Genomic DNA, 15337 nt, shown 5'->3' with positions numbered 1-15337 from the left:
AAAGCCTGAGGTAGATACTTTCAGAGTCACTAGTGCCAGCCTTAGGAAGGAACTATAGGCAGGAAAAGGGACACTGTCCTTCTATCCCTAAGAGGTAACAAAACTAGGGAACAAGACCAACATCTATTTTCAATCCCCACTCTACTTCATTTTCAAAAAGGACCAATGACTTCCTAGGATGTGTAAGTTGGATTGAAGTGAGGCAGAGTTGCATAAAGTCAACAGCCTCACCTCTGTTCCAGAATCACCCAAGTCCAGTGGCAAGACAAAAGTCAGGATGACTGGTGATGGCCTGGGATGCAGTGGATGATCGTGGCATCTTTGACGCCTCACTAAGCTCTAAGTGTTCCACAGGAAAGGAACAAATTGCTTTTATCTGCCTTTTCTTGTAGGCATCCCCCCTCACTCATTGATGGGTTTGAGGTCTGTTGGTTACCTTCTCATCAAGAGCCACTTCAAAGCAAGCTGAGTTTCTCTTCTTAAGCTGGTTAAAGATCCTACTAGAAAATGTCAGAACATGGCAAGATGTAAAAAACATTCTGAAAATATAATAGTGAAGCCAGATATTGGGCACAATGTGGTTCTTTTGTCAGCCAAGCTTCTTCCCCAGTTGTGCTCTTTTCTAAAAAGACACTGGAAGATTCTTTGTTGAAAAGCACTGCCCAGTGAGCATTATAGGAGGTGATTATAGGTAGGTTCACCTGAGTGTGGCCAATGCAACAGTTTCTTAGAGACACAAGTGAGAGCTGGGGCAAAGGTGGACACAAAATGTAAAGGAACTGTAAGCCCTCAAACCGGAGATGCTAGTCCTCCCTGAACAGCTCTGCTACTTGCTGCCTGTGTGATTTCTTTGGGCACCAGTTTCCTCACCTAAAATATGAAGATGTTGGACTAAATGATCTTTCAGATTCTTCCAATTGTAAGTCCCTGATCAGGCAAATCTATGAATTTGCTAAAATGATACATTAGCGAGCTGCATTCCAATAGTAGATGATCTGTTTGGAGATTTGCAAATTTGTTTCTTGTTTTTTTTAACTGTTGCTGCTAAAAAAATGTGCAACCTCTCTGATCAAAACTATTCTCCCTGATGGTCCCAATGGACGATAAAGCTCCACTCTTCCCTGGGCTCTTCATCGATTCATACCTTCCTGTCATGCTCAGTAGGCAGTGCTTTTCAGTAAGGAATCTTCCAGTGTCATTTTAGAAAAGAGCACAATCAGGGAATAAGTTTGGCTGACAAAAGAACCACATTTTGCACGATATCCGGCTGTATTGTTATATTTTCAGAATGTTTTTGACCATCTCGCCATGTTCTTCTGACATTTTCCATTCGACTCTTCCTCCAGCTTAAGAAGAGACACTCAGCTTACTTAGAAGTGGCTCTTGATGAGAAGGGCAAATGTTCTGTTCCACTTAAGGCCACTAGCTAAAGAGCAGTGGATATTTAAGTCATTTGCAGACATGCTATTTTAACAGCAATGACATAAGCCAAGAACAAGCCTGCCAAAAGCTATTGCCCAAAGATCCATCTCTGGGTCAGCAATGCATTAGAAGGCAGAGTTATTATCTCAGCTCCTTTGGGTACCCTTCCCATAGAATCTACTTAATTACTTGCACTATTTGAAACTGATTTAGACCAATAATAATAATAATAATAATAATAAAAATACAAAAACAACGTTGTTTCTTGCTGAATTGCAATTTTCTAGTACATCATAGGGTCATAGATTCAGAGCTCCAAGGGACTTTGTAAATTATCTATTGTAAATCTCTCATTTTACAGATGAAGAAATCAAGGCTTACAGAGGTGAGTGACTCATGCAAAGTCATAAGTAGTTAGTGGAAGATATAGGATTGAAATTCAGATCTTCTTGGTTTAAATCTAATATTCTTTCCATTGTATGAAAATTTTGCATTGGTTTCAAGGTCTGTTTTCCTATGAATAAATCTTAATAACTCACTCAATTCTAGGTCCCATTTTGGAAAGATTGCAAGAGGTCCTACTACTATCTCATTTTAAGTGCTCCCTATTTATATAATTAGGTTTCTATATTACACTTGGATGACTATGGAAGCTACATTATTTTAAATCAACAGAGCTTATTTAAAAAATATTGGGGTTCATATTCCAGCTTAATTATATCCTTCTTGTATAACCTGGAAAATATCTCATCTGCTATCTAGGTTTTTATTTCCTTATCTTTAAATTGAGAAGATTGGACAAGATGGCCCCTAAGGTCCAGGGCTAAATTCTATAATATGGAACTGGTTTGACTGACTACCTTCAGACATAATCATTCCAATAAATGAAGGTTTGTTTTTTTTTAAATGAAATTTTATTTTAGCAAAAGGAAAAAAAAAGGTTTGGGGAATTGTGTCAATTAGTCAGGTCTAATACTGGCTGTACATGTCAAACTATTATATATTGGTAAAGAGTCAGGCAATGGAAGGCAATCAGGACCATGATGAAAACACTCAGAGAATATGCCAAGCAGGGCTGCCTTTCCCCCAGGAGGCATAGAGAACACTAAATCAATAAAAATCAATGTTATTTCCTCCTTTATTAGTTGTTCCAAGTGAGTAGGTATGGAAACACATTAAACAACAGATTCCTCCATTCTGGTTTCTATATCAGGAATTGGCCATGTTTCCTGGCAGCAAACCAAAGGTTCAGCATTCAACTTATTAAGAGTTTAATGTGCCAGCTTGGCATTCATGGAGTATACTGCCCGGGAGCTGATTACAACAACATACCAAGAAGAAAGATGGAACATGATATTGTCCAAAGTACAAGCTGGAGGTCAGTGACCCTGTTCTCAATACTGATCAAGTTATATTAAAAAGAGGATTTCTGTATAGTAGAAAGATTCTAAAGCCCTAATGGATGGCTCGGTTCTCTCTAAGTGTGTTAAATATACTGAAAATAAAAGAGGGAGGGAAGTGAAGGAAAAAGAGAAAAGGTGCTCAAAATGTTAGAAAACAAATAACAAAAATTGTTTTTACATGTAACTGGGAAAAATGAATATAAATAAAGGAAAAACATTATTGGGTCATGATAGAATGTGTATGCATATGTGTATGAATATGTTCATGTACATATATATGCACATATATAAATAAATATATAAACAAACATATCTCATTTTCTTGCATTTTATTTTACTGTACTTGCAAATACTGGATTTGATTTGATTTGATTTTTACAAATTGAAGGTTTGTGGCAACCCTGCATGGAGCAATTCTATCAACATCATTTTTCCAACAGCATGGACTCATATTATGTCTCTGTGTCATGTTTTGGTAATTCTCCAATATTTAAAAACTCATTCATTCTCACTTTATCTGTTATGGTAATCTATGATCAGTGATCTTTGGTATTACTATTGTAATTGTTTTGGGATACATTAAGCATGCCCATATAAGATGGTGAACTTAATGAGTAAATGTTGTAGATGTTCTGACTACCCCACAAAAAAAAAGAAAAGAAAACCAAGTAAAACAATAAAGGAAAATACTAACAAGTCAACTACAAATATAGTAAAGAATAAAGAAATAACAAATTCAGGGGACAAGACATTCTAATGTAGATTTCTTTAAAATAATGGTAATAAATCTGTTTATCCCTTAGAGCCAGAGATGATATTACCATAGTATAGCACAAATGTCTGTTTGGACATTTTACTGTTAACACTGTCAATAAAAAAATTAAGAAATGCTCTATTCACATTTTTTTCTTTCACTAGGATATTTGGAATAAAGAAAATGTTCACAATATTGTATGTGATCTCCCTATCCCAAGATATCATTATAAAACATCCTTTGAATTTTCCACTAGAAAGAGGTTGTTAACTTTTTCTGTGTCAAGGCCCCTTTTGGCAGTCTAGTAAAGTCTATGGATCATCTTGGAATAATGTTTTTAAATGCATAAAATAAAACAAAAGATACAAACAATTTTTGGAGGAAATAATCAAAACTATATCATCATATGAAAAATGCTCCAAATCATTATAGATTAGAGAAAAACAAATTAAAATAATTCTGAGACAGCATCTCATAACTATCAAAGTGACTAAAATGATAAAAAGGAAAAATGACAAATGTTGGAGGGGATATAGGAAAATAGGAACCCTAACATATTATTTGTACTATGAACTGATCCAACAATTTTGGAGAACAACCTGGAATTATACCCAAAGAGTTATAAAACTCTGACCCAGCAATATCACTATCATTCTTATTACATAAATGGATGATTTAAAAAATTATGTATGTGTAGTAAACAAAGGAACACAAGTGAGCTGGTGACATAATGAATGCATGTTTCTTTGTACACATATTTAGTTGTATTTTGAGTATGCACAGGTCATTCACATTTGTTTGCTAATCTTCATAGTTGCATTGCACAGAAATTCTGGCTATTTTTTCTTCCAAAATAATTGTTACTTTGTGAAGCACAACTCACTGTTGCCACATTTTTGTTGCCTGGACATCATACTACAGGAAATTATCCAAGAAACCTGCCCCAATATCCTAGAACAAGAGGGAAAAGTAGAGATTGAAAGAATCCACAGATTACCTCCTGTTCTTAATCCCCAATTGACAACACCGAGGAATGTTATAGCCAAATTCGAGAACTATCAGACCAAGGTAAAAATATTACAAGCTGTTAAGAAGTCATTCAGATACCATGGAAACACAGTGAGGATAACACAGGATCTGGCAGCATCTACACTGATGGCCCAAAAGACATGGAATAGGATATTCCGGAAAACAAGGGAACTAGGTCTACAACCAAGAATCAACTACCCAGCAAAACTGACTATATTCTTACAAGGGAAAGTAGGGTCATTCAACAAAATAGAAGAATTCCAAGAATTTGTAAAATATTTATAGCAGCTCTCTTTGTGGTGACAAAGAATTGGAAACCGAGGGGATGCCCAGCAACTGGGGAATGGCCAAACAACTTATGGCATATGATTGTGAGGGAATACTATTGCTTAGTAAGAAATGATTAGTAGGTTAATTAAAAAAATATGGAAGGACCTATGTGAAATTATGATGCGTGAAATAAGTGGAACCAAGAAATATGCAGCAACAGAAATATTGTTTGAAGAATAACTGTAAATGTCCAACTCCAAAGAAAGAACTGATAATATATACATATATATTTTGTCAAATGATAACTTCTCTAGTACAGGGGAGGGAGGGAGATACCTGCAATCTCTCATGTGACAAATAATGAATTAAATTAAAAAAAAAAAAGAAAATACAACAAATAAAAAAAATTCATAAAATTAAATATGTAGGATTATAAAAGAAATCAATTATGCTGAATTATAATGAATAGAATTTAAAAAACAAATGATTTCATCAATCACAGATTAAGAATTCCTATACTAGGAAAAACAAACTAAGCCTTTTTTTTATTTTACCAGGTTATTGAAGGTAGACAAAGAAAACTGCATGGCTGCTTCGCCAGATTGACTATATACATACCCAAAAAAATGAAGTCAAGGATGGCATATGTGTCTTTGCCTGTCTTGCTGCCTTTTGAGAGGTCACAAAGGGCTGGATCAGAGTTTTTCTCTCCCTTAGTCTGCCCTGTACTTTGGTCGTGGTTGTTGGAACATGGAATTTAACAAGCTGATAGAAAACTTAGTGGATTTCTACTAAAAACTCACTGTTGAGAGAAACAAACATTTGATTTTCTAATCACCCCAAACATTTCTTGACCAGCAGAAATCTCATTAATTTAGACCTGGTTCATTTTAAATTAAGTGTAAACGGACAGAGGCTAGAGTATACACAGTCTGTGAAAAATAGTTTTGCTAAATGAAAGAATGTGTTGCACATCAGAGGGAACATGAAGCTATTTGGGAGAATAAACTATTTTCCAAGTCCTTTACAAATATTCATTTACTAAAAATATAATAATATATACAAAAATTGACATTGCTTAGGATGATACTTTCTTTTTTCTTAATTCTTTTAAAAAATTATTCATATAATTTATCTCTAAGTGTCCCATCCCCTCTCCTACTCCCCGCATCACAGAAGGCATCTTCCAGAAGATAGACATATTTATACAAATTATGTCTTTCCTGTTTGCACCTTTTGGCTCACTCTCTGGAAGTAACATTCAAAATTTATTCTTTAACAAATTACATATAATTCTGGCTCTTGGTTTTAGATATATTATTTACTAGATTAAAGAGATACACATATTCCTATAATATTAGTAGATATTAATGTTACATTTTATTTTAAAATTCTGCATTCATTGATATAAATATGATAATTTTATTACTTTTATTATTAATATGGTGAACTATATTTTTAGTTTTATTACTACTGAAAAAAACCTCTATAAATCCTACCTGATCCTAGTGTGTGGTCTTTCAAATATAACCCTTTGGCTCTGCTGTTTTATTTGATGTTTTCTGTTAATATTCATTAGTGATAGTAGTATATAATTTTTCTCTGCTTTGTCTCTAGGTATAAAGGCCATATTTATATCACAAATTAAATTTTAGAGAATCCCTTCTTTTCCTGACTTTGCAAGCAGTATAACTAATATTGGAATTAATTGTAATTTGAATGTTTCATAGCTTTTACTTATAAACTGATCTAGCCCTGGGTTAAAAAAAACAACTTGATTTTCTATCTTAGTAACAGTTTTAAGGCAGAAGGACAAAGGCTAGGCAAATGGCGTTAAATGACTTGTCCAGGGTCACATAGCTAAGATGTGTGTGAGAGCAAACATGAACCCAGGTCCTCACAACTCCTGGCCTGGCATTTTATCATCTGAGCCACCTAGCTGCCTCTTGTCCTAGATTTTTTTTAAAGGGTTCCTTTATTTCTTGTTCAATTTATTTATCTGGGATTGCATTATTTAAATAGTTTTTATTGGGCATTTTATATTTTATGAATATTCACCCATTTTGTCTTAAATTTAAGGTTTGGGGAATATAATGAGAAAAAAATAGTGTCTAATAATTTCATTTATTTTTTCATTTGGTGTGAATTCTTTTTCATTTTTGATATTAGAAATTTGGTTTATTTTCTCTTAAAAATCAGAGTGGCTGAAAGTTTATGTGTTTTCATTGTGTTTTTTTTTAACTTCTAGTTTTGCTTATCAATTAATATTCATTTTGTTAATCTTTTCTTTGATTTTTCAGAATTTCTTATTGCTGTTGGTGTGCAGCTGATGGTTTTGTATTTGTTGCACTTTTAGGATGTGGGGTTTTGGTTGTATTTCCTACCCACTGATCTGTTCTTTCTTTTTTTGATGAATATGTTTTGAAATATAGATTTTCCTTTTTTATTCCAAAATATGTGGTTATCTTATGGTTATCATTTTAATTGGTAATTGTTAGCTATAGTTTCTTACATTTGTTCTGTGTCCCATCTATTTTTTGGGATTATGTTAAATATTTTCCAATTAAGTTTTAATCTTGTCTTCTAAAGGCCTTTCTTTACTGATGATATTTTATTGAATTACAACAGTAAAAATGTGTTTAATTTTTCTGCTTTTTTTCAACATTTGTTTATAAGCTTTTTGTGCCTTAATGGTTGGTTTTTGTAATGATGTCATACACAGCTAAAAAAATGTGTACTCTTTCCAATTCCTATCGAGTAATTACCAGAGATCTATTACATCTGATATTTCTAAAATTCTACTCAGGTTCTTAGATTCTTTCTAGTTTACATTTTGCTTAGATTTTTCTAGGTCTGAAAAAGATTGCATTGATGAACCCAGATATTAGTTTTGCTATTTTGTAGCTGATTTGAATATAAATATATATGATATGAATATGAATATACATAACTCAAAATGGCCATTCACATTTATTCTTTGAAAAATATTGCTGTTACTATATACAACATTCTCTTGGTTCTGCTCATTTCACTCTTCAAGTCTTTCCATATTTTTCTAAAATCAACCTACTCATCATTTCTTATAGCACAATAATATTCCATCACAATTATATGCCACAACTCATCCAGTCATTCCCCAATTAATGGACATCCCCTGAATTTCCAGCTCTTTGCCATCAGAAAGAGAGTTGCTGTAAATATTTCAGGACATAGGTCCTTTTCATTTTTACCTGATTACCTTGGGAAATAGACCAAATAGTGGTATTGCTAGGTCACAGGGTATATATACAGTTTTATATCATTTTGGATATAATTCCAGATTGCTCTCTAAAATGCTTGGATCAGTTCACAATTCCACTAACAGTGTATTAGTGTCCCAATCTCCTCAAATGGTTATCATTTCCCCCTTTCATAATTTTAGTCAATCAGATAGGCATGATATATTATCTCAAAGTTATTTTAATTTTATTAAAATTTTAATTTTAGTTTAATTTCTCTAATGATGATTTAGAGCATTTTTTCATATGACTATATATAGTTTTTATTTCTTCCTTCAAAACTTCCTTTATTTTTCACAGACTGTGTATACTCTAGCCTCTGTCCATTTATACTTACAGGTCTTTATACATATACATATAGGTCTTTATCTGAGAAACTGACTATAAAATTTGTCCCCATTTTTTTGCTTTTCTTCTAATCATGGCAACATTATTATTTGGATGAAACTCTTTTAATATAAAGTAATCAAAAATTAACCATGTTATAGTTCACAGTGCTCTCTAAATCATATTTATGCATAAATTCTTCTCATCCACAAATCTGACAGCGAATATGTTCCATGTTCTACTAATTTACATATATATCCCTTTATGTATAGACCATGTGTCAATTTTGATCTTATCTTGGTAAATGGTTTAAGATATTGATCTATACCTACTTTCTGCCAGACTAATTTCCAGTTTTCCTAATAATTTTTATCAGACAGTGAATCCTTTTCCTGAAAGCTTAAATCTGTTAAAAATATTTTTTCAAATTATATCATAACAATTTTTAATATTTGTTTTCTAACATTTTGAGTTCTCAGTTCTCTCTCTCCCTCCCTCAGTACCTCCCCACTTCATGAGACAATAAGCAATTGATCAAGGTTATACACATGTGATCTTGCAAAAATATTTCCATATTGGTCATGTTGTGGAAGAAGACTCATATACAACAAAGAAAAGAAAGGGGAAAAATAGGACTTAATCTGCATTCAGAATCTAACAGTTCTTTCTGTGGAAGAGGATAGCATTTTTCATATAGATCATTGCATTGCTGAGAGTAGCTAAGTCATTCATATTGATCATTGTACAATACTGCTTTTACTATATGCAATATTCTCCTGGTTCTGCTCATTTCACTTTGCCTCAGTTCATATAGGTCTTTCTGTGTTTTTCTGGAATCTTTCTCTTCATCATTTCTTATAACACAATAGTATTCCATCATGATCATATACCACAACTTTTTCGAGCATTCTTCCATTGATAGACATCCTTTCATTTCTAATTCTTCACCACCACAAAAAAAGAGCTGCTATTTTTGTACAAATAAGTCCTTCTTTTCTCCTTTCTTTCTTTTTTTTATCTCTTTGGGATATAGATTGGTATTGCTGGATCAAAGGATATGCACAGTTTTATGGTTCCAAATTGCTTTCCAGAATGGTTAGATCAATTCACAATTCCACAAACAGTGCAATAGTGTTCTGATTTTCCCACATCCCCTCCAATATTTTTTTTTTGTTTTACTCTTCTGGATATTTACTCTATTCCACTGATCTACCCTCCATTTTTTTAGCCAATACTAGATAGTTTTGATAATTACTGCCTTATAACACAATTTAAAATGTGGCACTGCTAGACCTTCATTTACATTTTTTCATTAATTCCTTTGATATCATTGAACTTTTGTTCTTCCAATAAAATAATTTATTGTTAATTTAATTGGGATGTCATGTAATAAGTAGATTAATTTAGGTAGAGTTGTCATTTTATCCTATTGGTTCAGCTCACTCATGAACATTTAAAATTTTCCAATTATTTTTATAGAAAGTATTTTATAACAAAATGCAAAATAAATAATTTTGACTACATCAAATTAAAAAGATTTGTACAAACAAAACCAATGTAACTAAAATTAGAAGGAAAGCAACAAATTGGGAAACAATCTTCATAACAAAACCCTCTGACAAAGGTCTAATTACTCAAATCTATAAAGAGCCAAACCAGTTGTACAAAAAATCAAGCCATTCTCCAATTGAAAAATGGGCAAGGGACATGAATAGGCAATTTTCAGTTAAAGAAATCAAGACTATTAATAAGCACATGAAAAAGTGTTCTAGATCTCTTATAATCAGAGAGATGCAAATCAAAACAACTCTGAGGTATCACCTCACACCTAGCAGATTGTTCAACATGACAGCAAAGGAAAGTAATGAATGCTGGAGGGGATGTGGCAAAGTAGGGACATTAATGCATTGCTGGTGGAGTTGTGAATTGATCTAACCATTCTGGAGGGCAATTTGGAACTAAGCCCAAAGGGTGGTAGAAGACTATCTGCCCTTTGATCCAGCCATAGCACTGCTGGGTTTGTACCCCAAAGAGATCATAAGGAAAAAAACTTGTGCATGAATATTCATAACTGCACTCTTTGTGGTGGCCAAAAACTGGAAAACGAGGGGATGCCCTTCAATTGGGGAATGGCTGAACAAATTGTGGTATATGTTGGTGATGGAATACTATTGTGCTCAAAGGAATGATGAAGTGGAGGAATTCCATGGAGACTGGAACAACCTCCAGGGAGTGATGCAGAGTGAGAGGAGCAGAACCAGGAGAACATTGTACACAGAGACTGACACATTGTGGTACAAGAGAATGTAATGGACTCCTCCAAAAATGGCTTTACAATGTCCCTGAACAACCTGCAGTGATCTACGAGAAAAAAAAACAAACAAAAAAAACTATCCTCAAGCAGAGGACAAATTGAGGGAGTAAAAGCACTGAGGAAAAGCAACTGCTTGACTACAGAGGTTGAGGGGACATGATCGAGGAGAGATACTAAATGAGCGCCCTAATGCAAATACAAGGAAAAAAAACAAGGAAATGGATTCAGAGCAAGGACACATGTGATACCCAGACGAATCGTGCGTTGGCTAGGGAAGGGGTGGGGGTGGGGGGGTTGAGGGGGAGGAAAAGAAAATGATCTGTTTCCAATGAACAATGTATGAAAATGACCAAATAAAATAATGTTTAAAAAAAAAAAGAAAGTATTTTATAACTATGTTTGTATAGTTCCTGGATTTGTCTTGGCTTACAATTTCCCAGGTATTTTTATTATCTATTTTTTTTTACTGAACTATATTTTACTATCTCTTCTTGCAGGGCTTTACTGGTGATATATGCAAATGCTGATGATTTATTTTACATTCTGCTTCCTAGCTAAAATTATTAATTGTTTCAATTAGCTTTTTAGCTTAATCTTTAGGATTTTCCAAGAATGCCATCATATCAACTCCAAAAATGGATTGGTTTTAGTACCTCATTGTCTATTCTGATTCTTTCAACTTCTTTTTCTTCTCTTAATGCTGTTGCTACTATCTCCAATATAATATTGAATAATATTGATAAAAATGGGCATTATTGTTTCACTTCTGATCTTATTGGAAAGGCTTCTTCTTTTTCCTCATTACATGTAATCCTTGCTGATGATTTTAGGTACATGCTTCTTGTCATTTTAAGGAAATATCCACTTATACCTATGCTTTTAAGTATTTTTAATATGAATGAGTTTTGTATTTTATAAAAAACCTTTTCTGCATCTATTTATATAATCATGTGGTTTTTATTATTCTGTTATTATATAATCAATTATATCAATAACTTTCTTTATATTGAACTAGTCATTCATTCCTGGTATAATCCCACTTGGTCACTAGGTCCATTTTTACTATGCCTTATCTAAGATTATGATTGCCACTCTGCTTTTTTCATTTCACTTGAGGTATAACAATTTCTACTCTAGCCCTTAATGTAGCTCTGTATGAATCTTTGTATATTTTTTGTTATCTTTCAGGGATGTTTCTTGTAAACAATATATTTTTAGGATTTGTTTTCTAATTCAATCTGTGACCTTCTTCCAAGGTGTTCAAACCATTCACATTCCTGTTTAATATTATTTCTTGTATATTTCCTTTCATCTTGTCCTTACATAGTTTTTCCTTTCTTTGTTCCATATTTCCTACTATGAAAACAAGACAGTGCTTAAAGGGAAATGATCAATTTAGTGATTTATAATTGGAATAACCAGCTCCCTTTATATTGCCCATCCCTTGATCAGAACCAAATCACTGGTTCTTGTCATTTATTTTGCTCCCTTAATTCCCCCTTCACAACCCACCCTCCTAATTAGAATTTTTTTAATATTGAAGGACACCAGCCTGATTAAATTAACCAATAACTTTTTGTCAGTAATGAGAGTATTATGATTGAGAATTATCATAGTAGGGCATTAATCAGTGAATAACCGTTTATTAAATACCTACCATATGAGTGCAACCCTGTTAGACATTGGGAATATGAAGAGAAAGATAAAAACAGAACAATCCAACAAATACATGCTTAAGGATATTAAATATATCATAAATTAATAGGTTATTTGGGGAGAGGATGGCCACTAACTGCTGTAGAGAGCAGGAAAAAAGATCATGTATAGCAAATTCTTTTCTAGTTAAATTTCAGTGGAAACCAGAACTCCTAAGAGGTAAAGAGGAAAGAATATATGAACGGCATGAAGGACAGCCTGCGCAAAGGCAGATAAAGTAAGAGTATAATCTCCAGTGTAAGAAACATTATGGAGGCTAATTTGACTGAATAGTAATTTATAAGAAACCTGGAAAGTTGGGTTAGAGGGCTTTAAATACCAAATAGATGGTTTGTATCTGATTCTAGACATAACATAGATCCCTTGGAGGCCATTGGGAAGGAATGATGTGGTTGGATTGTATGAAAGATGGATTAGAGAGGGGAAAGGTAAAGCAGGGTCACTAATTAGAAGACAATTACAACAGTGCAGATGAGAGACTATGAGGGTCTAAAGTAATGTGGTAGCCATTTTAGTAGAGAGAAAGGGAGGAATGAGAAATGTATCATGGGAGTAGAATGAATAAGACTTGGTTCTTAATAGAATATGTCATATGAAAGTGAGGAGTCAAAGATAATACTCAGGTTACAAATTTTGATGACCGGTACTCAGGAGAAAGATGATGCTAAATAATAAATAAATAAATGAATAAATCTTGGAGTCATCTGCATAGAGATGATTATGGAACCCATGGTAATTGATGATGTCACCAAGATCATGTATAGAGAAAGAAGACCCAGGATAAAGTCTTGGGCTATACCCCCACTTCTTTCAAGGCTGGCATATTAGTGATGATACATCAAAAGAAAATTGAAAAAAAATTGTTCAGCTAGGAGGAAAAGCAAGAAAAAACAGTTACAGAAATCCAGAGAGGAGAGAATGCCTTAGAGAAAAGAATGGTCAATAGTGTCAGAGCCTACAGAGAAGTCAAGAAGAACTGGAGAAAAGGCAATCAGAGTTGGTAATTAAGAGATCATTTGAAAGTTTGGCTAAAGAAGAAACTAAGACAAAAGAGCTAAGGACAAGAGTCTAGAGAAGAAAAAGTGAGGGTTCTGGCAGATAGGCAGGTAGGCTAGAGGGTCATTTAGTACAGATGGGAAAAATCAAATCCTAGAGATCTAAAGAAAGTAGATCATGCTGCCTGGAGAGTTTAAGAAGATAGAAAAGAAATAAAAAAATAGGTCCAAAGAGGCATGCTATACTCAAGGTCAAGGAAAATTAGTAAAGATAATTTTCAGGAGACCATGGAAGATAGAAGAACTTGGTGTGCAATGGTCCAATGAATCACAAAGAGGCAGGCATGACCGAATGACTAAACAACAAATAATGTAGACTTGGAATCATGGGGTTCAAATCTTACTTTATACTTTACTAGCTATTTGATCCCCAATAAGTCATTTAATTTGTATGTGCCTCAGTTTCCTCATCTATAAAATTAGGGGTTTAGACTTGATGACATCCTACTCTTCCATGATTCTATGTCTTGAGGCTCAAACTTGGCACCCAGGAAAGGAGTATCAAATAACAGATAGTCAATTAGCCCCACTTTGCCTTTTTTTTTAGTTTTATGAGATGGGCTTTCTAGTGAACTGAACTATATGTACATAAAAATAAAGGAGGTAAATGCATCCAAAACCTTTCTCTACTAGATCTTGCCAGATGTAGAACAGGTAATCTTGTGATTATCAGTGATTAAGAAGTGGAAGAAACCAGACCTACACTTTGTGCTATTGTCATGGTGAGGTGAACAAAAATTTACTACTAGAAAATTCACTTAAATTTGTTTAAAGTTTTGTTTTAAATTTTATTTAAACACTTAAAATTTTGTTTAATTAAAATAAAATTTTAATTTAATACTAAATTTGTTTAAAATACTATTGTTCTTTTATTATAAACTTAATAAACATCAATAAATATGAACATTTCAAAATTTAAAAATAACAAAAAATAGGGTTAGATATGAAACTACTTCTGTTATGTATAATTTGCTCTTGTTTCCCACTTTATAAAGCTGCTCAGTGGTGGGGGTTGGGGAGGGGGAATTGTATAGTTCATATTTTACATAGTAGTTCTAACACTACACTGGACAGACAGAATTGCATCAGACTGGTAAAGCTGACAAAAAAAAGAAAAATGACAAAAATTTGAGGGGTTGTATGAAAGCATTAACATTGATGTATTGTCGACACAGTTTTAAATTAGTACAGTCATTTTGGAAAGAAATTTGTAATTATTCCCCAAATGTTAATAAACTATTCATTCCTGATCACTTGTAAAGATGTAAATTTAAAAAAACTCTGAAGTTTCACTTCATGACCAGCAAATTGGCAAAGATGGGAATAGTCAATGTTAGAGGGGTTGTGGGAAAAGGTATACTTGTATATTATTGGTGGAGCTATGAATTAGTACAGTCATTTTAAAAAGCAATTCAGAATTGTGCAAATAAAGTTATTCAAAAAGTTCATTTCAGATGAACCCAAGATTCTACTATAAGGCTTTAACTTCCAAGGAGGATGTTGATAAGAAGAAAGTCTCCATATACATAAAAATATTTATAGTAGCATTTTTTATAGTAACAACGAATTAAAAGAAAATAGATGCATAATGATTGGGGAACAGGTAAACAAATTGTTGTGCATGAATGTAATGGAGTATTATAGTGCTATAAGAAATAACAAATGTGGGACAGCTGGGTGGTTCAGTGGATTGAGAACCAGGCCTAGACACTGGAGGTCCTAGGTTCAAATCTGCCCTTGAACACTTGGTAGCTGTGTGACCCTGGGCA

The 15337-nt window shown here is 33.4% G+C and overlaps 1 long non-coding RNA gene across 1 annotated transcript in view; it reads left to right on the top strand.

Annotated features, from left to right (window-relative positions):
* Window positions 1–1656: 1656 nt before the first annotated feature.
* Window positions 1657–15337, top strand: part of LOC130455803 (uncharacterized) — a 43994-nt gene continuing 30313 nt past the window's right edge. The window contains exons 1-2 of the long non-coding RNA XR_008913936.1: window positions 1657–1807; window positions 2636–2800. This is a non-coding gene — a long non-coding RNA (uncharacterized LOC130455803). The remainder of the gene's footprint in view (window positions 1808–2635; window positions 2801–15337) is intronic.

This window comes from Monodelphis domestica, chromosome 8 (genome assembly GCF_027887165.1).
Source record: "Monodelphis domestica isolate mMonDom1 chromosome 8, mMonDom1.pri, whole genome shotgun sequence".
Lineage (NCBI taxonomy): Eukaryota > Metazoa > Chordata > Mammalia > Didelphimorphia > Didelphidae > Monodelphis > Monodelphis domestica.
This window is presented reverse-complemented; position numbering and strand designations above follow the sequence as displayed.